Genomic DNA, 23,119 nt, shown 5'->3' on the forward strand with positions numbered 1-23,119 from the left:
ATTTTTTCTTGCCCTCCGGCAAAAATGCCTTGAAAGCCTGCCTGGAGGGCATCTAAATTATGTATCTGAAAAACTCTTCTGGCAAGGCATTGCAGGACCCCTACTTTCTTAAAATTCATACGAGCACGTCTTCCTGTTTTTGGGAAGGCATCAATCAAGAGCAGCAATATATGCCATATCCCTACATTAATATTTGAACTAATAACTTTAAAAAAAGGAAAGAAACAAGATCCGACTTGTGGCATAATCAAATGCAAAATAAATGAAGAATACGGGGACAGCACTGGGGCTTTATAGATGGCTGTGTTTTCCTTGCACATCATTAGCCTGGAGCCACACGAAAGAGGAAAACAGAGAAGTGGAGAGTTTATGCTCCCTGCTGGTGTTTAAGAAGCCAGGGTCCTGGAAGGACATCTGGGAATTGCGCTGAGATGGGGGTTTTTGTAATTTAAGAATAGACATTCATTAGCAGTAAATGCCATAAATCCCATGCTAAGTAAAAACCTTGTCCAAGAAAGCCTAAAACAATAAACTCTGTGCTCAATGTAGCCTGAGCTGGACGCTCTGGAGCTTCCCGAGGAATGCTATAGATCCACCAGCTCATTGCCAGACCCGCTCCCCAACTCCTGGACTGTGCGACAACACAGACTTCCTGCCCGCTGGGTCACTGGCCTTCTAACTTGAGATCTGCTCTGTGGGCTTCCCTGTACCTGTTCTTTTCCTTTCTCGCAGAAAACACCCTCAACCTTCTTTGACCAGAGAAGCAGAAAAACCACAGCAAAGAGCTGGCAGATTAATTTTATTGACATTTCCATTTTCACTGCAATGCGATACCCTCCATCACATGGAAGAGATGACCCTCACTATTTACAGACTGACAGGCCACTTCATTACAACCACCCTGCCCCAAGGCAAAGCAGCTCCCTTCCATCTGCCCAAACACTAGAGCATGACCCCGAAGTTGCTGTTCTCTTTTTCTTTGCCTTCTGTTATGATAAAAAAAAAAAAAGAGGGAGAGAAACAGAGACCCCAAATAGTGAAAGAACAAACCAGTGTACAGGGAAACAAAAGGCATTTGACTTTCTGAATACTGGATATATAGAATCCAGTCTGCATCTGCCTACCCTCCTGCACACCCATGTACACCAGAACACACACACACACACACACACACACACACAGGCTCACGCAGGGACACGTGCACACGCTTTCCACCATGCCAAGGAACTGCTGCAAGGCAAATTCTCACCCACACTAATGGCTTCTGACTGCTCCTTGGCAACCCTAGCATTTTAACCTGGGTGGATGTGCTCTCCAAAATACAGACACTGGAGCGATCTCATCAGCTGTTCATGTGACACAGATGGAGAGTGGCTATTAGGAGCCAGGCAGTGGGCCTTGGGGATCTGAGGTGCTGTTCTGTAGCCCGAGGCGATTTTGAAAAGCAGTACCCGGAGATGAGGGGAAAAAAAAAAAAAAAAAAACCCACACTGCAAGTGCAAGTTTGAAGTCTGTCTGTCTGTCTGTCTACTTACTGTGGATAGAGATATCTCTGTCTCTTAATGTAAAATCTATGTGGGCTATCTGAATGTACATTTCAGATAATGTATGTATGGAATAACTCTTCCTTCAGTGTCTTCCAAATATAAAAACACACTCTGTAAACAATGCCTGTGTGTATATATTTCTTCCTAAGCACATATGGTTTCTGTGTATATGTTTAAGCTGAAATTGTCAGAATTTTGTTAAAATCTCATTTAGCTTTTTTGATAGATTTTTGAATACACTTATTTTAAAAGGTTAATGGCTTAATTGAAGGAAGTTCAACGAAAAAAGGCATTTGCCTTTTTAACCCAATCAATGACCTTAAAAATAAGAGACAGCATTTCCACAGTGCATTTTCTCTTGTTTAAAAGCAAAGAGGTCCGATAATGCCTTCAAACTATATGAATCACTATATTTAGCTCCAAAAAAAAAAAAAAAAAAACATAGCAAGCTTGAACATTCTTTGATGGTGACTGACTTAAATTGGAGAAATGGTAGCATTACATGAATTTTAATGTAAAGCAGTCCATTTTAGACAAATGTTATGAAATATTTAAATTTAGATTTCATTTAACAAATAATTATAAAAATATGTCTGGCTTTTTATTAATAACAAAATACTTTTAATATTAGTGTTTATATCTCTATAAAAAAGAGAGATTTTCCTCTTCCAACGTAACAATGAATACCATCATTTTTTCCTCCAGTGGACTGTGAACCAACTCCAGAATAGAGTACCAACAACAGCATAAAGGAAAATTTGAAAGGAAACTATGCTTTGCAGCCTAAAATAAAATTCTGCAGATGATGCTACAGTTAATAAATATTAAAGAAGATATTGTATTTTTGTTTTAGGGCTGTGTGTGTGTGTGTATGTGTGTGTGTGTGTATAGGATGGTTGGAAATCCCTCACACATGTGCCAAACCAGTTCATATGCTCAAGGTATTTATACTAGCACAATTGCCCATGCCAAAGGACATTTGAAAGCTGATAGCATATAGTTCACCATCTGAAGTTAGGATTCAAGATTGTGGACTCCTTGAGGGCAAGAACTGTTTCTTGCTTATCTTTTTTATCCCAAGAACATATCCCCATGCCTTTCCAGAGCACATACACAGTGATGTTGGGTGGATGAATGACTGAACTGATTGATGAGCTTACTCAAGGGCCCTTCGGTCTTTCTGACTATCTCTACTCTGGGGAATACACTTACATGGGGCTCTTAAGAGCTGGTTCCTATGGTATAAATAATGCCATTAATAATTTGAATATTAATAATTTGGGCTGGGTCAGTCACCTGCGTGTACATAGTTGCTCTAAACACACCAGGAATAACGCATTAAGTGTGTTGCTCTAAACACACTTAGAAGGCCTAAGTGCCTACAGGAGCCTGTTTGAGGGACTAAACCACAGGCCCTATTCTACCAGCACTGCTATCTCTGATGCTGAAAATCTAAACAGAGAAAGGCTGGGTGTGCCAGGTGTGGTGGTGCATACCTGTAATCCCAGCTGCTCGGGAGGCTGAGACAGGAGGATCGTGAGTTCAAAGCCAGCCTCAGCAACTTAGGGAAGCCCTAAGCAACTTAGTGAGACCCTGTCTCAAAATAAAATATAAAAAAGGGCTGGTTATGTGGCTCAGTGGTTAAGCACCCCTGGGCTCAATGCCCAGTACCAAAAAGAAAGAAAGACTGGGTGGGCTTCCTTTAAAAGATTGCTAATCCCCTGACCAAGGGAATAGTCTGAGTTTTGGGAAAGATACTTAATATAGATGTGCACTAGTGAACATTTATGTGACCATGAGAAGGAGGCCTTTGAACAAATAAATATGGTAGATTTAAAGATCAGGTGAGATTGTTAAAAACACAGGTCCTAAAGCCTTACCCAGACTCACTGAGTCAAAATATCTTAGGGCAGGGACCAAGAACTGATATTTTTAACAACGCCTTGGATTTGCTTCTGCCATTGGCCTGAAGCTGGTTTTTTGGAAGCCACCCAACCAGGTGACCTAACTTGAAATGGTACACAACCTCAGGAACAGTAAGTAGTTAAAATTCCACTTTCCTCCCATGAACTGGAAATGATTATGATTTGTCCTGGGCCTTGTTCCCTGCAGGAAAGCCATAGCATTCTGACCATCATCAGAACTGCAACCCCATGTACTACACTGGCCATTATCACCCAACCCCATCCTAATCTTCTGGTGGTGAAGGTTAAAGAGAACTCAAGAAGCTGCAGGGCACTGGCTTCTCAAAATGAGGTCCAGCTGCTTCAGCGTCAGCTAAGAGATTGTGAGAAATGCAAATTCTCAGGCCCAGTGAGTCTGAAATGCTAGGTGTAGAACCCAACAATTTGCGTTAATAAGCCCTCCAGGTGGTTGTAATGCTCACTTCAGCTGGAGGACCCACTGTGGGCAGTAGAGATGATCCTCTTAGTTTACTACCCCTTGTTGCTTGAAGGCCTCAATCTAATCTCTGCATCCTCCTCCTGTTTTAAGACTGTGAAGTATTTTGAGAGTATCTCTAGTTGGATTTACACTCATGCTCTGGATGAAGTTACACATGCTTCCCATGACTGAACAGGGCACTACTCTGCTAAGTAGCTCCAGCATACTCCTACTTAAAAGAGAAAGGCTGAGAGCCTAGATGCTGGAAGCTAAATCTTGAGATACTACCATCATCCAGGAGTAGACAAAATCCATAAGCAAAACTGTTCATCTGGAGAATCAAGGAGGATGTGGACCCACTACAAGAAGATTGGCAGATGACCCTATAGCAGACATTCTCACCCGTAAAATTCTTGGTCATAAAAACTACCCAGGTAAAAGGACATCATTTCCTGCCATTGGCCTAATGTCTTACTCTCTTTAGCCAAAAATCTGTCTGTATTGTAGACATCAATTACTTGGTTTGGAAAAAAAAAAAAAAAAAAGATGATAAAAACAGCAGGTGCTATTATGAGTCTTATACCACAGGGGCATAGAACTTTCACTGTCCCTCAGAAACACAATGCAACAGCCACAGTGTTCATAGTCAAACTACTCCTACTTACACTGTCCCCCCAAAACAAATATTTGCAATGAGACAACTGAGGCTAGGATGGTCAGTCTTTGCCCACGATTTTACAGCTACATGTGGTCAAAGATAAACTGGAACCTAGGCAAGGCAATTTTAAGCCTAGTCAAATACTACTGGAATTCTCAGAAACATTGCAAATTATTTTACTTTTCAAAGCATTACCTTGTCTGAACTCTGTAATCAATGACAGATCCATATAAGGCCAATTCTTTAGGGAAAAGTCTAAATGCAGAGAAAAGATTATTTTTAGGGCCCAGAGGTTGGGACTTAGCAAGAACTGGTCCAGCTTGGCTTCAAATAATGTGCACACTCCCAAAGCCAGCCAGAGATTGCAAGAGTTTTAAATGCAATCAGTACAGCAAGAATCTTTGATAACTCAGGATTTGTTCTTAATTGGCTTACCATGGTCCAAGTAGAGACCCTGATATAGATAGCACCAGTCTGACCCCAGAGATGCTACAAATGTGAAAACTTCCTATCCATACTTTCAGCCTCTCATGAGATTTGATGCCATCACTTGGATACTATTAAACACTTCATAGAACTGTGATTAAAATGATACATTTCCCTTCCTTGAAGCCACTTTTTAAAACATAGGATAATGTTTCTATGACATTTGGCATATTGTCAAATAACAACCATCTAAAACTAGCGACTCAGTCAGTGTATCTTCAGAGAAATAACTAGGACAAATAAAATTTATTTGGGGCCAGGCATGGTGACACGCACCAGTAACACCAGTGGCTTGGGAAGCTGTGGAAGGAGGATTGTAAATTCAAAGCCAGCCTCAGCAATTTAGCAAGACCCTGTATCCAAAATAAATAAATAAATAAAACAAGGGCTGGGCAAGGACTGAGGATGTAGCTCAGTGGTAAAGCAATCCTGAGTTCAACCTGGTGTTTTTACTTCCTTTGGGTAAGCTGATAGTGCATAATTTAATCACCACTTCTTGTTTTGGACTAAGTTTAATAGTTAAATACATTCATACAAAATATATGCAAAATAAACTAAGAATGACCCAAAAGAGCAAGGCTTTTTTTTCCTTATCTTTTTTAAGCAATAAAAATCAATTATCTTTATTATTACTTTCATGTTTTGCAATTTAAATCTACTAATTTCATAGATAGACAGACATCAATATCTTCCAAATAGCTCGCTTCCAGGAATTAGGTATATTCATGAACATATAGATATTTATAGATGTTATAAGTTATTCTAAACCTATATATAAATTAAATTGTAGCTTTAAAAAGAAAACCTCAATCATTTGTATACAAATATTGAAATGTGTGCATAAACTGAATATTTTTGCCCATAGTCACATATACTTGCACATACATACACAAATTTATGCAGTTCCTAAAATGTTAAATACTTAATGCTAGGTAGGTATTTTTTGACATCTATTCTCAATCTTGAGAATGTCCAGAATATTGTTTCCTTCCTTTACTGACACTGTTGTCACTCTCCTTCCCATCATGATCACAAGTAATGGTCACTGGCATTTACAATGTTCTGATCCTGACTGCATCTTCACAACAAATAAATGACAGAATTGCTGGCATCAGCTCCATTTTACAGATAGGAAGGCCAAGATTCAAGAAACTTGTCATACAGAAGTGGCAGAGTGGCACTTATCCTTCAAAGCCCATGCTCACATCCTCTGCTCTCACCCTCAAAATGCTGGAAGGGCAGGATGATGTACAGGCTGAAGCTAGCCTCTGGATTACCCCTCACCACTAAAGAAATAATGGGGTATGGGGTGCAGGTATTTACATCTATGTCCCAAAGAGACATTGAGAAAAAAGTATGAACCAACAAATAAGCAGATGCATATTTTTACACGGACAAGAATACCTCCATTATCTATACAGTGAGTCATTTTTGTTTCCTTTAGATCTAAAGCTTACATTAAATATCATTTTGAAACAAGGTTGTCTGCTAAATTTAAAGATGTTTTTGGAGTCAGGGATCTTTCAAGACTCCATGTTTTAATCCTTCCTGTTGGCTGGGAATGCCCTTTTTCTTTATCCCCCCCCCCCCCCACACACACACACTCCCTTTCCATTCTTCTTCACTAGCAAACTCCTATCAAGCCTTCAAAACCCAGTAAATAAAGGGATCTCCTTTGTAAAGCTTCCCCTAGTTCCCACTAACAGAGTTAGTGTGCTATACTCTCTACTTCTTCAGCAGTTTGTTCTTACTTCTCTTGTGCTTATTTTTCTGTTTTTAATTTATCTATTCACTAATTTGTCTGTGAGCTTGCAAGGTAAAAACCTGTGTCTTCCTCATTTCTGAATCCCAAACACTGACAGAGCAAATACTCAAATGTCAGTGGAATGAACAAATTGGTAGCAGGAGCCTCTGGTCACATTTTTAGGACCTCATGAGACTTTGAGCTGCTTTGAAGAAAGTGCCTCTGAAAGAGATTCCCTGGCTTTAGCAGCCACCAAGCCTAGGGCTTCTTCCCTCTGTTCTCCCTGCCCTGTGGGCACTGGGTCATACCATGCTCAGTGTTTCATTGTGCACAAATATTCATGGTCCTCCTCAGAGACATCTGAGACACGTGTCACCTATTGTTTGTGAAAATGGTGCTCCATCTCAAATCTGACCATTGGAAAGAGAATGCTGGGAGAAAGGGAGCTACCCCGTTGCCTAGGCTCTCAGGGTTATTAGGAAACATTACATTTATAAACAAAGTAAAATAAAGCCAGGGAAACCGCACCACACAGTGCTTTGTGGACTAGTTTTCTCTCCATCATATCTTTATGTTTCTTTTTTCTTAAGTATTAACTTGGACAACAGGACTAAAATGCACTAAGAGTCAAAAGACATTTTCTTGCAGTGGTTGGGCATCCCACTGAGAAATCTGCATCAGGATTTCAAATGAGAATGGAGGAGAAAGACAAGGAGGAAGAAGCAGCAGCAGCTTCTACCAAGTTCTTTCAGAATACAGCCTTGCAAAACTTGCTTTCCAAGAACCATCAGCAAAATAAATCTTTTTCCACAAGTAATTTACTTTTTTTCACATCAGATCTTTGAGTGGTGGGGGGCAGGGGGCGGAGCTGTAGACCCAGAAACGCGGGGAGAGTGAGGGGCCAGCAGTGAGACCTGCTAATTACTGATCTCTTTTACTCTCCTGCTGTGCCTAACTGTCTGGACACGTTAAAGTGAAATTTTTCTGTGATTTTTCAAGTGACTAGTCATGGCCCACGAGCATGGAGGGAAGCAGAGGAGATGAAATGCTTTCGTTTACATGCAACATTTACTAACTGTGTGGGTTTTCTGACATTAAAGAGAGGACAGTGACCCAGGCCACCTTTTTCACACTCAAAAGAGCACTGAAAAAACAAGTCTTCATCGGCTTACCTCGGGCTTCCCCAGTCCTGAACACCCTCCCCCCGGGGTAGGAGCAGAAAGGGAAAAAAAGAAGGGATTTTATGCTCCTTTCTCTTCAACTTTTCAGGCGGTATAAGCAGCATTTAGCAAATTCAGCCCCAAATGGCTCCAAATGCTCAGAGCTGCAGGGGCTCATTCTTTGTTATCCTCCCTCTATTTACACAGGATTTACGCAGGCTCTCCACTGAAGAGACCGAAAGCACTTCCATTCTCACCAGCTTGGCTCTGGATTGTGGCCGTGGCAGCGGCACCCTGGCCTGCAACTGGGGGGGGGGGGGGAGCAGGGAGGGAGAGCAGTGGGGGGTCTGCAACCTGGAGAAGGTGACAAACTGCTTGCTGAGTGATCCTGAGACAACCTGGCTGGTGCAGGCAGCTGCAAAGCGGACAGGCCTGTGGAGATGGGCTAACCTTCCAGAAAAGAAACAGAAACCCAGCCAAGGCTGTGCAAATGTGCGTCCAGAGACAAATAACATGCACTTTAAAATATGCATCTATATGATATAATGGAAAGTGGTGGGTGAAGAAAAAAATTCAGACTGCAGCTTGGATGAAAACCACTTCACCCACTGGTTGGAAAAATAAAGTGTAAAAACAGACAGATGGACACATATGTAAATGTGGCTGTGTTTTAGGCTTTAGCTGGCAACGTGAGTGTCGTAGTATAGTTTTGCACGCCTGTATTTTCCATATCATGTTGAATCCTGTTAACTGTTGAACAGAAACATCCTCATACTGGTCCTTGACCAAATCAGTCCCCTCAATTTACCCGTTAGGAGCCATAAAACGGCTTTGTTTATTGACTGGAACACTCTAATCCTTTATAGCAGAAGTAAACGAAAGCTTACAACACTCTTAGCCTAGTCTTCACTTAATTTGGCTTTTCTCATTTGAAATATATATATTTCATTCATTGTCCTTTGAAACGTGTGTGTGTGTATATATATATATATATATATATATATATATATATATGCACACACACACACATACACACACACACACACTCACACACACAGAGTTCACTAAAAATTTTAAAGTGTTTTAAGAAAGGAAATCTATTCTCCTAAGTCTCCCACAGAATCCTCTAAAGGATACTGCCGGAAACCAATAGAAAAGTATATTCTGCTGCCATTATAATTCAGTAGATTGCTTAATCTCTGTGGTGCAGGATAAAAGAATGTACTTGTTACTCAGTTACCTGAAAAGCACATATTAAAGTACAGAGTATGTTCTGAAGTTATACACAGTACATCATAATAAAGCTCTTCTGGGCACTCTAATGATTCATTTTTAGTGATCTCTGGAATGCCCTTTTCCACAGTTAACACTCAGATTTTATTAAGGTAGAAAGCAGGGACAAATGTCCACTCAAGTCCCAGCTCTCAAATTTGACTCTACTTGCACTACAGTACCTAAAGCTAAAGCTTTTTTAATGTTCTGTTCGCTTCCCTAGAGTGGCATTTCAGCTAACAGAGTTCACAATCTTTCAGACCTAAACACAGAAGGCTGCTATCTTCAAGTCATCCTAGGAATGTGCCAGATACCATCATCTCCCTCCTGTGATACAAAGAACCAGAAAGAGAGAGAGAGACCCAGAGAAGACCAAGCTGATCAAGTTACCAACAGCCCAGAATGCACCTCTCAGGAGGTTAATGTTTGAGCCAGCAAATGTTATAACAAGGAGCCTTGAAGTTGGGCTGAGGCTAGCCATTGAAATAAAGACCCCAAAAGAAAAAGTATGAATGGAACACATCTCTTTCCCCTAACAATTTGACATGAGGGTCATGGTGTTTGTGGAAATTTATATGAAAGTGGGTTGTTAAGATACATGAGTCTCTTTCCGGCCTCTCCTACAGAAGAAGAAAGGTGCTTAGGGAGAGATGGCTTCCCAATTTCCCTTAGCTATGTTTCAGTACGAATTGTGAAAATTATGCAAATAACAATTTTGGCACCTTTGCTGGAGGAAAACATTATTAAATTATGCTCTAAGTATTTTGTCTGCTTTAGTAATTACTCTCATGTAACTGTAAATATAAATAGCTGTTATTCTGTTTAAATTTTTAATCATGCAAAATATTGTCACACAAAATGTCCTTCTGTTGCAGTCTAACTGGGATTTTCTTTTTTAAAATACCCATATTTAACTGAAGTGGACTATATTTAGCATTGTAAAGTGTTTTAGTAAAGATAGCTGGCTAACATCTCTGAATCAACAGGTCTTTCAAGGAAAGATATGGCCTTTATACTTGCAAAAAGAATTTTCTGCAAAAGGCCATTGATATAAAAAATATTTTAAACATTTTATACTAAAACTAGACAACAATTATTCTGCCTCCAAAAGTGTATTAACTACATCAAAACTATATACATTGACAATAATATTCTCATTTTATCAATTAAGGACATAATTTTATATCTTATTATCACCTTAGCATATTATAATGTTAAGTGAAACATTAAATATCAATCAAGTATCAATAAATAGTAAAATTTCTTGGAAGAAATAGTAAAAAAGAAAAGTTCTATCTGTAGTAGAAATTATTTCATTCCATTTTTGGAGTCCTTGCTTTATTATCATATTTGCTATCTAAAACAAAAATAAGGACTTTTTTTTCTAGTTGTTGATAAGCCTTTATTTTATTTATTTATACTTGGTGATGAGAATAAAACCCAGTGCCTCACACATGTCAGGTAAATGCACTACTGCTGAGCCCCAGCCCAGTCCTGCAAAACAGGGACTTTTTAATAATATAGTTGATGAGTTTGAATCCTTAAGATCATATTTCTCTGTGAATTTACATCAGCAGATATCAATTCCAGTAACAAAGATAAAAAGACATTTTGAATATCTCCTCCACAATTAATTATTGTAAAATGAAAACAATGTAATATTTGAATAAAATTATAACTTTGAAACTAACATTGTTAAATGATACAGTTTTAAAAACCCACAATAACCTTTGTGTCAAGAGAAAAGATAGTCATCTCCATAATAATAATAATGTTCACTAAGACAACTAGATTGAGACATCTATCAACATTCCCTGTGGAAAGCTTTTAGCACTGCTAGTCACTGCTACCTGTGGAAGAACTGTGGTCTTGTGAAGCTGATGACTGGTTTCAGATGAGGACTTTTTAAACCACTAACACTTCACATTTGGAGGATGTTTGTTAACTTCTACACAGTTATAATTTGTATATTTTCTCAAAGAACATTTTCACACAACAGAGTTTCCTAACCAAACTCTGAAATGTTGTTTAAGAAGTTAATAAATTAAATCACAAACATCGTAAAAGTAGCAACATCCCATTTATGATTACTGTGTTAAATAAATCTAGTGCTATGGTTTTAGAATAAGCAGGTATGTTCTGCAACATAATACAAATGGAGATCCATGATATATGTAATAGCCCCAGGGAAATAAATAATGTATCTGTTTAGTAAGAATAATGTAAGATAGTACAAGTTGACTACTCTTTATACAGTCTTATGTTCTAAAGAACCACAGACACAGGAACCCATTAAAAACACTTTAAATGGAAAATGACCTTTAACACATACAGGATTTCTTTCAGGGTGGGGAAAATATTCTAAAGTTAACAGTGATGGCTGCATAACTTCATTATAAATACTAATAAACACTGACTAGTTCACTTTACATGGGTGATTTGTAGGATATGTAAATTATGTCTCAAAAAAAAGCTATTATATTAGAAAAAGGAGGAGGAGGAGGAGGGTGGCAGATTGTATCCTCCAAATACAAAGAAGTATGCTGAAAGGAAAAAAAAAAAAAAAGAAAAGTCTAGGAGCTGAACTTGAAGGGTTCCATAAACTTTTCTGAACTGCTTCATAACAATGTGATTTCAAGGGCACTTACTAAGGGCATCTTAGCACCTTGCATATGGATAAACACATGTGCTTAAAACATTTAGGATAGACTTTATGTTGTTTATGTCATAAAGATATTCATAATGAAAACTGGAGTAACCTTAAATCTAAGATGATCCTTTTCCACCCTTAATTCTACCACCTCATAGCAGAACCCTAGTCTCAATTATTTACTCTTTCCAGGCTTACTTTAACACTCAGAATAACTCTAGAAGACTTCCACGGATACATACACTACACACACACACACACACACACACACACAGAAACACCACTCCTACATTTCTTCTATCCTAAAACTGTAAGTTTCTTCAAGTCAAGAACTGTGTCTCTTATTTTTTCTTAAGAACTTCGTATAATGTGTTGGGTATAGTTTGTGCCTGAGCTTTTAATGAATACATTCACAGATGATCCATACCTCTGAATATGCTTATGAACTTTATGAGTTTATATCTAAAATTTAGAAAGAGAATCTATCCAGAATGTTGGTCTCTAAAAGTTGATATGTCATAAATTCCAAGGACATTAATGTGTAAGACATACTGTAGGGAGGAAGCAACTTTATTGAAATGGAACAGTGAAAAATAGAGGGGCCCTGCATTTGGAATAGAGTCCTACATACTTGATTCATCTTTGCTTTTCTAAATTTATGACATTATTCTACATCTTTGGGCAGCTATACTGCTTTGTTTTCATATTGGAGGCTCACTTCTGACATAGTCCTTGTCCCTCTGTTCTGTTCCTCCAACCCCTCCCACATAAACACAGAGGCACATGACCTTGTGAAAAAACCGTTGATACAATGGAAGAAGCATGGGATGAGGAATAAAACAGGTCTTATATTGAATTTCCAGATCTACTTGTTACCTGGTGAGTGTGACTTTGGTTAAAACAAAACTGTGAACCTCAGTTTCTTCATCTGTGAGATGGGAAAAGTTATACATATCTGACAGGTTAATTATAAATTAAATGAAAAGATAAGAGTAAGAGCTATTATTTATTAAATCTACTTTCTGCCAGGTACTTTCCTCTTAACCGCAAACTCAAGAACCATACACACGGCATACAGTGTCACATGTGGCCTGACACAGTGGAAGAGCATCAGTAAGTGTTAGTTACTTCCTTTCTTAAAATGAATCAGAATTCATAGAATATGGTATATTTATATACTGAAATACTACTCAGCAACATAAAGGATAAACCACTGAAACATACATCATGTTACATCTAAAAATCATACTAAGTGAAAGATGCCATACCAAAACTTCACCCATTCAAAGTAGATAATTTGGGGTGGGAGATGACATACTGCATAATTCCAAATATGTTAAGTTCTAGAAAATGCATATAAATGCTTAATGACCAAAAGACACACGCAGAGGGAAGGATAGAGGATGGGCTAAAAAGTACAAGGAAACTTTTGGGTGGTAATAGAGCCATCCAATACCTTAATATGACACTGGCCTCATGAATGTATACATTAAAGCTCATTAAATTGTCCACTTTATTTTGTGTCTAAGGCAATAAGAATGTATATATGAATAGGACTATCGTTAAGACTATTAAAAGTTGACTCTTAAAAAAAAAAAAAAGACAAACCCTTCTATCATGTATGTGTTTTTTGTTTTATCTTGGGGGGAGGGGTATCAGTCCCAGGGTCTCACACATGCTAGACAAGTGCTCTATCGTGGAGCTATATCAGGATCCCTCCCTCCTCCCTCCCTCTCTCCCTTCCTTCCTTTCTTCCTTCCTTCCTTTCTTAAGTTTTGTGTCAGAGGTTTGTAAGTTGCCTAGGGTAGCCTTCAACTTATGATCTTCCTGGATCCCAGTAGCTGGGAATACTAGCATGTGCCATTTCTCCTGGTTCTTTATATGGTTTTAAAAATCTAACTTGTGGAGCCTAGTTTGGTGGTACATGCCTGTAATCCCAGCAGCTCAGGAGGCTGGGGTAGAAGGATCACAAGTTCAAAGCCAGCCTCAACAATTTACGGATGTCCTAAATAACTCAGTGACACCCTGTCTCTAAATAAAAGATGAAAAAGGGGCTGGGGATATGGCTCAGTGGTTAAGTGCCCCTGGGTTCAATCCCCAGTACAGAAGAAAAAAAAAAAAAAAAAAAAATATATATATATATATATATATATATATATATATATATATATATATATATAAAAACTTGGGGACATTTTCTTGGTTCTTATCTATTGATTGCTGTAGCTGTTTGGTATTCTTCAAATTGGGTAAATTGGTTTCTCTCTATTCTTATTTAAAACTGATTTAGCATTTCTAGTTCTTTTAATTTTCCATATATATTTTAGGATAAGTTTGTCATTATTAAATAAAAATCTTGGTAGACTTTTCATAGAAATTGAATTAAATCTGCTTAAAAGTTTATTGAGAATCCCCATCCCAAATTATCCACTTTGAATGGGTGAAATTTTGGTATGGAAATTATGCCCCAATAAAGTTAATACAAATAATGTTAAGCAAATTATAAGTAAAGCTTCATGAATCTGTTATTTGGCCTGAAACAGTTTAATGGAAAGTATACAGTACAGAGAGTTGGGATTCTCCAAGTTACTAAATGATGTTCTGAAAGGACACAATGATTGGGGACAGCACTGGTAAAATACTATGGTGAGAGCCCTATATGATATTTATAAACCTGTTGATTTATATGAATTTTTTAGCTTCAGAAAGATGTAAATGAATGGTCAATGCACTTTGCAGATTTTGCTGAAAATTATTTTTCCCCAGTGGCCCAATCTCATTATGAGGCATACTGTTAACAAAGAACCATTCATGTTACCGAAAAATACCAATAATAATTTTACAGAGTCATAAAATAACTCTTAATAAACTTTTTTTTTGTGGTACTAAAGATTGAACCTGGGTGGAGTGGGCATTTGACCATTGAGTTACATACCCAGCCCTTTTTAATTTTTTTTAATTTTGAAATAGGATCTTGCTAAGTTGCCCAAACTTGTGATCCTTCTGCCTCAGCTTCCCAAGTAGCTGGGATTACAGGCCTGTGCTATCATGCCTGATGTAATAAACAATTTCTTAAAACTCTTCAGAAGAATTCAACATTAATCCACTCCTCCTAAGCATCTGAAGATCTCACACCATCCTGGAGATCTTAGTCAATTTCAGAGGAAAATGACACTGTTCATGAAATGCTGGTTTTTAAGATTAAAATTAGTGGTAAATATAATATGTATATAAATATGAAATAAAAATAAATATAAAATATTGACCCTGCAGCCAAATCCACATTCAGATAATCCCTGAATCCACAGATAAAGACAGAGGGAACTGATATTTGTGGAGTGGCTAGTAGGTATGCTGGGGCACCCACACAACAGACCAGAGTTTGGCATGGTAGTCCCTGCTTAACATAAGCAGAAAACGGAGGCAGATAGGTTAAGAAACTTGCCTAAAGTCACATGTTGAGTTGGTAGCGCAGTCAGATCTTGAACTATCAACTGCTAGAATTCAGGTTTTTTTGTTTTGTTTTGTTTTGTTTTTTAAGTGACATGTAGGGAGAAGCAGCACCTATGTCTTCAAACCTTGGCAGCACAGTCCCTTACTGATGCCTGACGGGGGCCAAGTGATTCATCTGACTTTTGAGATGTACGGTATTTGGCTCATGTTAGATAATCAATAAAGGTTAGTTTCATTCTTTCTTCTTTCATTTGTTTTAAAATCTCATTCACATGAAAACAGTCACTATTGGGTGAAAAATGAATTTGCTTAAGAAAAAAACTCATGGCACAAAAGCAACATAATACCATACCTGATTGGCATTTCATTCTCAAAAGGCAAATAGCTAAAAGCCATGATAATTCCCTTTGCCATAGCACATTCCCATCCCCTCCCATGAAGAAAGACGACTTGAGGGCATCAATCTGAACTTCATTCAGGCCCTGTTAGCTAATAAAACAGGAACTGGGCAGGGTTTAGTTTGAGAGGAAAAGTTGTTCAACCATTTCAGGGGAAGGAAGGGAAGGGTCTGTTCCCTGGTAGGTTTATTCATACACCTGTGGTAACCCAGCCTATGAGAAAGCTGACATCTTCGCTGTAAGATCAGATCTAAGAGCCACCAATCAAAGAGCAGTCCAACCTTCATGTGCTGATGCAGCACATTTCCGGATCTTGATCACACTAGGCTAGGGAGTCATTCTTCTCAGTGATAAAGTCGGTGAATGCACTCTTGAGAAGATAACAAATTAAAAACCAGCTGACTCAACACCATCTGAGTGAGGAATTCACTGCTGACCCAGTACAACACGATTTCTACCACCAGTCAGTAATCACTGAAGAGGGGCCAACTTCACTTCATAATTGTAAAACTATTCCTAACAGAGGGTCTAAGCACTGTTAAATGATAACTGTCCGATTTACATCACACAGAAGTACTAAACTTGGTAATGACTTCCTCAACTATTTATATCCTGAGTGGTATATGTGTGAAAATTCAAAGATTTTGAAGAGAATTTGGAATTCCCAACAGCACTGTATTATTTAAGTGACCAGAAATATGGAAAGTACTATTTAATAACCTACAGGATTATTCTATTTTCAAAATTTTATTTTATATCTATAGAATTATCATGAAAATCTAGGTTTTCGACAGTTGAAGTGTTATTCTGAAGGTGAAGTTGACATTCTGAACTCATCAACCATAAGACATCAGGAAAATAATTACTGGATTAGTTACTATGAGATTTGTGTCACAAGCTAGAAGTGTGTGATGTTGGATTAAAAAAAAATCTAATCATTTATATAATGATTTTTCAGCTTTCAAATGACTTGTTTCAATAACTGATTACCATATGTTATTATTCCCATTTAACAAATAAGGCAAATGAGTTTAATGTTTTGCTAACTTCCCACTTTTTTCTGAAGCACCTTCCATTTCTTATGGTCTATGAATAATATTAGTTTGAGCCATCTGAAATTACTAATATCAGTCCATTTTTGATCTACCAAACTGGTGATTTCATAAAGCAATACTTTTAGCTTTACTATCAATCATAACATGGTACTTATTTTGCTTTTTCTATTTTTTAAACTTGTTTATTATCACTATGTGTAGCATCACTCTTATACATTTTTTCATTTATTTTCTTTTTACATATTGAATAGATAAAAAATGCAAAGTGGAAATAAATACTAATAATGGAAGCCCTAACCTATAAGAATCCAGTGGCTTTACACATAAAAAAAACTCACCAATAAACAATTAGGAGGCAGGAGACATGTATTTTTAATGATGGATGTGGAAAGAAGCCTGTATGTAATATTTAGAAAAAGGAAGTATTCTTGTCAATTCTAACTTTAGACTTCAACAACAGTAATTAGTATTGAGAAATGATTAGCATATATTCTGTTATATGCCTCTGAAGTTTTCACTTTAGATGTTTTCTATAATAACCACAGTATGAATACAAAATGATATTCATTGAGCACTTACTCTTTTTTGGACACTCTGCTAAGCGCTCCACATGTAAGACCTTGTTTTTTCTCACCATTCTATCACGGTTTTCATTTTTTACATGAAGAAACTGAGGCTTGGGGAAGTGGAACAATTTGTCCAAGGTCACAGGAGTAAAACATGGCAGAGACAGGAGCCACACCCACTGCATTCCACAATGGCTACCCCTGAGACACTGGAAAGCATCTGTCCAGAATTTTCCATCCTCCTATGAAATTTCATCATACTTCTGTACTCTATTGAATCATTCACTCAAAGTCTTTGTGATCCATCAGTGAAGATAACAGGAAAGTTACATCTGACCATGAGTGGGAGTACAATGAGGGTAGCGTCTAGCACATACAACATACTCTCAACACATAGAACTTACATGGCACTACCTGGCATGTGGCAGGCACTAAAGAAATACTTGTTTAGAAGGTAATAACTATATATATATTTTTTCCTTTGGTGCTGGGGATCAAACCCTGAAACTTCTAGGCATATGCTCTTCCACTGATCTACTTTCCAGCCCCAACATAGTTCTTCCCTGTGTTTTTTTCCATTCCTAGAGCCTTACCTTCAACTGTCTTCCTTGTGAGAAAATGGAGAGTTCTCACCACTCCCATGTTAAGTAACATCACTGGATTTTGCCCCCCCTGTAGCTACCACCATCTCAGCCTTGCAGTAAGCTGTACAATTGATTCATCTCACTGACAAAAATGTGATAAAAGAACTCCAACGACAAAGGTGGGGAAACCACTCCTTCCCCTTGAACAAACGCTGCTTTCTGATGCCCCTGATTGCTTTTCTTCTCCCGCCAAGGTTCAGTAAGTACTGAAAGCCCAGCCCGGTGAGGTGAGTATGGGTCAGGTTTGTAATGCAACAGCTCCACCCCTTTCATTACCAAGGAATCCCCCTTAACAATCCTGCTAGTTCTACCCCAAAACATATACATAGAAAATATTAAATATTAAATAATAATAATAATAAAAGTAATTGGTCCCAACTGTGATTGAGGTGGTAGTGGTCGTCTTAAAAACATTATTATCTCCCGTAGTGATTTGCTGGCTTTACTATACTCCAACCAGCACATTGGGACTTCTAAATTACATACCATAATTGACATAAAATATCTGTCCCATCAGTGAATATCTTTATTAGCATCAAAATCACTCCCAACTAGTGTTCCTCAATGTTATTAAACATAACTTGTTCTAGGTGTTGCTTTACTAATTAGTCAGGATGAGCCCGAGGAAGAAAATCTGGGTCATGTTAAATTAATTGGAATGAGCATGAAAATTAGCAGAGCAAACTGCATCAATTTTCTATAGAGAGTCTTTCTTCATGTTGAGAATAAAAATGGATATTATGAGGCATTAACCAAACTGCCTTCTGTGACTGCCAAGAGGTGTGTTACAGTAGCCCAAAATATCACGCTCGCAGATTTTCAGAAGTTAATGAGACATTTCCAGGAATGGTAAATACATGGTGTTAAAATGGGTGTGCCTCTGATGGGAAAATGCCAAGTCATTTCATGTTTATTCAGGCATAACAAGCTCTTCAAAATGAGCATAATTTAAGAGGTGAATAGTGCAAAGAGGGCTAACATTCAACTAATTTTCCTTCAGAAAGAAAAGATTAAATTGAACAAAAAAAATGAATTAAGAGGTTTACAAATCAACAAGTCAGCCACCAGGACGGCAGCCTGGGCTCGGCACCGGCTGGGCAGCCCCCGCCACGAAGTTTTTCGAAACATGTCCCGAAGGCAAGGAACAAAGCGAGCAGAACTGATTACAGCCCCGCTCACCGCCTTGCCGTCTCAACTCTGTTTGGCTTCCTAATGAGCTCACTAAAAACCTAATTCATCTCCCATAACCCTCCTCAGCCCTCCTTGAAATCCACCATTATGGAAATTATAGATGAAACATTTCCAGGCTGGGTTCAGGCCAGTGTGCCTTCAACAGGCGGGGCCCTGACCCCCACCCTGAGCACAATGAAGCAGGGTCCAGCTCCCAACTGCTCCCACCCCAGTCTCCAGAAGAAAGAGGCCGGGCCAGGTTAAGACTCTTTCTCAGGGTGACAATGATGTCCGCCTTAACGCCCTCCCTCCCTCGAATGTGGGAATTTTGTGGGTTCCACAGTACATAAAATACAAGTTGTAGTGCAGGAGAGGAGAAATGAGTTGTTCTAATGACAAATAGCTGAAACAGGCTAATGTGAATTCCCAGCCTGTTCATGAGGAAACTCCCCGGGTTCCTCATTACATGGAGGCAAATCCTCGAGGCACCTAGCCTGTAACCGGAAGATTACTGAATTGATGGATCCTTAGTTTAAAATGCAGCTGTTTTATTCTGCTTTAGTAATTAATTCTTTTTCCAATACTCTATTGATTAAGCGTAGACCCTGATAAAGTTCAAACTGAGCAGAATCTCTCGTGGCGTCCTTAGTTGCTCAGGAGAGTCAATGAAAACTTCCTGCAATTCCACCTGCCTCCTCAGAGTGCTGATCCAATGAACAGAACAGTTTTTTCTCATAAATTAGTCAGGCCATGTGGAGCTGTATTAGCTGATGGTTGCTTTTGTCTCTCTACTTGCTGACTTGCTTTTCAGTTTTGCTGGCCTTTGTGCTGTCACACACAAAGTCGGAGTGCAGCTGCCATTCTGAACCCAAACCAAGGTAAAGAACAATTCATACAAACTACAATTTTTTCCCCCTATTTTATACAGCTGCAACTCCCTGAGCAGTACAGGGCTCAATGGGGCCTCCTGGGACCCAACTAGCTGAGAAATCAGTGCTAAAGCATGCAGACATATTGTGGAACTGGGGGGAAAAAATAATAAAATGAAGTAACCTATTTTCTTCAAGGCTTTGCCAGGCTTTCTTGTGTCCTGCCACCCCCTGCCCTTACATAGAACTTGTGTTACCCTATTTTCAGCCATACTAAGCTCCCGAGTTCATTTTCATAGAGGACATCAAGAAATGACAGAAGACAGGGCAAAGAGAGTGATCAAAAGGCTAAGGCCTGTGTCCTATGCTGGTCAGGTGGCTTCAGGGAGTTAGAGAGGGTCCATCAGCCACCCGGGTGTGCAGTGTAATCATATATAAATGGCCATTATGAACACAATGGTATTTAGTAATAAGAGGAATCACCAACACGGTGCTCCTTTTCAAAGGGTCACATGTATTGGGGATCAATGTTGGTGAGTAAAACAAGCAGGATCACAGAAAGTTTCTCAGGTTACAGCTCTACACAATGGATTTTTGTTTCTATGAAGATCATTACTACTGGGAAAGCTTTTAGAGCAATGGACTCATTCTCTTCCCTCCACCCCTACCCCTTCCAAGGCCACTAAACCAACGAGCACAGGCTTAATTGCTTGCACAAAAACAGATCCAAGACCTGGGTTCTAGTCCACGAGCTAGCAGGATGAACACAGCTGACTTCTCATGTCATTTGCAACACGCATTCATCTGGGAACTCATATTGTTTGCTTTTTGCTCTCCTTCAGACAGTAGGAGTAATAGAAGAGGTCTGGAATAATTATAGGAAATTTCCTTAAGTTTTCACTAGCTGATACTAAATTCAAAGCTAAAACCAAGTTAGATCCTTCCTGTATTGGAGTGGCTGGGGCTATTTTCCATGTTCTCTCCTAGGCCAGGCCTCAGAGTACATTCCCACCTTCACAGCATTCCTTCCTAGGTCAAAAGGTCATCCCTCACAGCCATCTCCAGCAGACACTCAGTTGTCAAAAGGTTGCATCATATGATCTGGGCAGTGGCTCCCAACAAAGCTCTTTCCTCATTGGGAAACAAACTTTGCACCTCTAAATAATTTCCATATTAGAAATGTGTTTTCCTCCCTCCATCCCCACTGGCCTCTCAATTTCAAAATAATGAGGACAGCAGCAGGCATCAAGTTCATCAGCAAAGTGTCCATAAATCATTTGGGTAAAGATGCTGCCACTTTTACTGGGCCCCCTTATGAGGAAAGATACCTGCCAGAGGTGATGTTGATTTCTTGCATTTCAAAAGCAAACAGAGGTGGCCTTTTGCCAGGGGATTTCTTTCAAAAGGAAAATCCCCTTTCTAAAGTCAACATACATATTTTAAATTAATAAGAAATTACAGTAGAGAAATAAAACTGAGGAAAATATTCTGAAAAAATCATTTATAAGGTAAAGTGACTTTTTTGCTTAACATACATCCAATTGCATTCAAATGACCTGCAATGACATAGGGTATAATAAGATGCAAAAACACACAAAGGAGGAGGCAAGGAGTAAGCTCCTTGGCTTAACCTCCACAAGTGACCAAAGCAAGTTTGCCATCAGTGATATGCCATAGACAAAAGGTCCCAGCTACCACAGGAGCAGACTTTGCTTTTTTCTTTTTCGTAATTTCCTGCTGCCTAGATGAATAATATAATGATTTTCTCATTGTCGTGGATTGTTACTTGGAGCAGCTTGAAGCTCTCACATGCAATCCAAAATGAGTCATTTATTTCTAGAAGAGAGTCAAACAAGTCTATCAACATTGCTTCTATTTATAAATTATATATTTAAGAGTAAAGTAAAATAGTCATGGCTGACAAGTTACATATGGGAGATAGAGAATCAAAGATACTTTCAAGAAAAAAAAAAAAAGAATTAGAAATACTTTGAAATTATTTGACCTAGACCTAAGCAACAAAAACTAAGGACACTTACATTTTCCTTTTTAAGAATTTAAGCATTTCATACATTTGTTCATTCAAAAAAAAAAAAAAAAGTTAAATATCCTCATAAAAGAAATCCACTTTCCCATGTCTTTAAGATACGAAGGCTTGCAGATAAACAACATTTTCCTGAATATTCTGTCTTCTTTTTAGTTATTACCAAAGTCTCCCAAAGAATGTATTTCAAAACTCATTTTCACATGTCCCCTGGTAGCTTCCTGGGATTAATAGAAACTGACAGAGAAGAATCTATATTGTCTCAGCTGGTCTAATCTACAAACTTTAAAGACCCACTTTTATAAGCTTTCTTTAGGGTAGGTATTCAGTGTTCTAAAAACAGTGTTATGGGCTGTTCAATGAAGCACATGCTCTACGTTGACATTTTAGTTCCTGGAAGTTACTGTGTGCCAAATTTGCCAGTTTAGTGTCTATGACCCCTGAACATGTGTTCTATGTCTTTTCATGGGGTGTTTGGGAGGTAATTGGAAATAAGTGTAACAATTATGACACAGACTCTACAGAAAAAAAATAATTACATGGCAGAAGAAATTGGTATCTGAACTTTTTAAAGATGTTTGGGTGAGATCCAAGTAAATAAAGTGAATAAAAAGAATGTGTTTATGATCTTGTAATGACTTATAAACTTATCACCATTTCTGGTATTGTAAGTCTGATGCTTAGCATTTGGCATCAGCTACAGAGTGCAAGGATTCTATACAATTATAACAACTGTAGAGAATGGCCCTAAAAATAGGACTTTGTAGGCCAGAATTCTATTTTCTTTTAAAAATCTTTGTAAATATTTTTTTTAGACATTGATGGACCTTTATTTTATTCATTTATTCATATGCGGTGCTGAGAATCAAACCTAGTGCTTCACACATGCTAGGCAGTGCTCTACCACTGAGTCACAACCCTAGCTCCCCAGAATTGTATTTTCTCTGCCACAGTAATCTGAGAAGAAAATAGGTACCTAATAATGAAGTGGCATGTATTTAATTATCATCTATTTTTGAGA

General features: G+C 38.4%; 1 protein-coding gene across 8 annotated transcripts in view; it reads right to left on the bottom strand.

The window, feature by feature from the left end:
• Meis2 (Meis homeobox 2) overlaps positions 1–23,119 on the bottom strand; it is a 203,822-nt gene that overhangs the window by 142,544 nt on the left and 38,159 nt on the right. The gene's annotated exons all lie outside the window — the stretch shown is intronic.

The sequence above is a fragment of the Callospermophilus lateralis genome, chromosome 3 (assembly GCF_048772815.1).
Source record: "Callospermophilus lateralis isolate mCalLat2 chromosome 3, mCalLat2.hap1, whole genome shotgun sequence".
In the NCBI taxonomy this organism is placed as follows: domain Eukaryota; kingdom Metazoa; phylum Chordata; class Mammalia; order Rodentia; family Sciuridae; genus Callospermophilus; species Callospermophilus lateralis.